General features: G+C 47.9%; 1 protein-coding gene across 1 annotated transcript in view; it reads left to right on the top strand.

The window, feature by feature from the left end:
- Nucleotides 1–2002: 2002 nt before the first annotated feature.
- LOC135435548 (uncharacterized) overlaps nt 2003–2019 on the top strand; it is a 565-nt gene continuing 548 nt past the window's right edge. The window contains exon 1 of the mRNA XM_064692672.1: nt 2003–2019. This exon is cut by the window's right edge and continues 335 nt beyond it. The gene's annotated coding sequence lies outside the window, so the exon portion shown is untranslated.

Raw genomic sequence — 2019 nt, 5'->3', positions numbered from 1 at the left:
TAGCGAGTGCAAAAAGTGTCGCCCTCTGCATTTAGTGGCCTATTCAGAACTGACAGTTTGCTCTTATCGTGCTTTGTTTACGCGCCGCTGCACCCGCTGCCAGCCCCTGCCAAGCACCCCCCCCCCCTCCACCCCCTACCCCTGGCTAGCCCTGCTCCAGTTTCGCTTGCTGCTCGTTTACGTAGGCGGGGGCGGGGGAGGGGGCGGGGGAGGTGGGAGTAGTGTGTGGGGAGTGGCAGTACATAATATCTTAATTATTTCTTTACATGTGTTTTAATTTTTAGTAAGCTGCTCGCTTCTCTCTGCTCGCTGCTCGCTTCCCTCTGCTCGCTGCTCGCTGGGGGCCACGCCGGCCTTTTGGCATTTCAGTCACGTGCTGCAACTAATGCGCCACGCCCACGACCGGCCGCCCTCTCTGCTGTCACACCCTGCAGCATTCCATTGGCAGCCGGCAAGAGATGAGTTCTGTGGCAAGCACTGAAGCGCCTCGCCAGAACCTCGTTGCTGCTGCTGTTGCATGCCAACGGCTGTTGAATGCCAGACGCAAAGGTAAATGTTAAAGTAACTAACTAAATGTGCGAGTATATGCAGTGCGCGGGCCGGGCAGCTCGGGCAGCTGAAGCTCAAGCTCAAGCTGAGGCTGGGGCTGAGGCCGTGGGTGGGCCGGTTGGCCAAACACATTTGCAGACACTGTGGGCCGAATGAATACTTTGAGTTGATCTGGCGTTACATTCGAACTGGTTTGTTCACATGAACAGAAGACCTGTCCGCAATCGATAAATATCGATTTTCCATTTATTCTACTTGAGCATTTCTCGCAGATTACTTTGATATTGACAAGATCAGGAACTAATCGTATATCCCGCGAATATTATTGGCTTGCGATTTCTCTTCGCAATTTTCATAACATCGATAAATATCGATTTTGTTAGATTGCTGTTTTTTAGCATAACTCGAAGATTATAAGAGCTAAATGCAAATAACTTAGTTTTGTAGGTTTTCATAGAGCATATTCATACTAGGCATATGTCACATTTTGAATACCTTCCACAGTTCCCAGCTAAATAATACTTCGAATCATTTTCGAAGCTACAGCCTTGATCTTTGGTATGCACACACTTTTGTGTCTCATATACAAACCTTGAAAATTTCAGAGAGAACCGATTATTAACAACGAAATTAACTGAGAATCCATTGGCCATATAAAGTGTGTGGGCTATGTAAGAAGAAGAAGAAAAGCGCGCTGCTTCCAGTGTGTGTGTTTTTGTGTAGAGATTTTGATGTGTAGAGATTCGCAAGAATGTTTGTAGAGGCAGCTGGCGCTGGACTCAAGATATCCTCCTACAACTGAAGGGCGTTCGAACCACGAGAACGTAATGCCCGATTGGCATTTGATTCATTTGATTCATTTGATTCACTTGATTCATTTGATTCACTTGAAGTTCATATTTAATTGAAATACTTTCTGTGCGCGGGAAATACGTTTTCTTGCCACAGTGCAACGACGTGGACGTTGAGGAGGAGTTGGAGCTAAGCACTTGCACACAAGTTTTCTCAATTACTTGGGCTGAGCCTCGTTGTTGGCCACAGTCGGCCACACCTTGTAGATACCTTTTCCCACCCCCCCCCTCCCCCCTTTTCACCCTACACACACTCGCACACCATCTGCGCATGCATGTTGATTAAACAAAAAAGCAGAATATAACTATGAAATTTTAGTTGGAAGCTGCCAGTTGCTGTCTTTGACTGACGCACCCCTCCCTCTATCCCCGCACCACCACCACCCCCCCCCCCCCTCCTCCTCCCGCACACACACACACACGCACACCTGCCCGAATGTGCCTCTCTCTCTCTCTGTGTGTGTGTGTGTATTAATCCAACATAATTAAGAAATTTAATTAAATTGCAGCGCGCACTGAATGTAGATTGTGTGTGAGTATCTACAACTGGCACCCCTCCCTACTCCACCCCTCCCCTCCCTGACGAAAGACAAAGTGTCCGACCAAAAAGAACAAACGA

Source organism: Drosophila montana, unplaced genomic scaffold (assembly GCF_035044405.1).
Source record: "Drosophila montana isolate Dmon_TW-CO22-7 unplaced genomic scaffold, ASM3504440v1 contig_3626_1, whole genome shotgun sequence".
NCBI classification, from domain to species: domain Eukaryota; kingdom Metazoa; phylum Arthropoda; class Insecta; order Diptera; family Drosophilidae; genus Drosophila; species Drosophila montana.
This window is presented reverse-complemented; position numbering and strand designations above follow the sequence as displayed.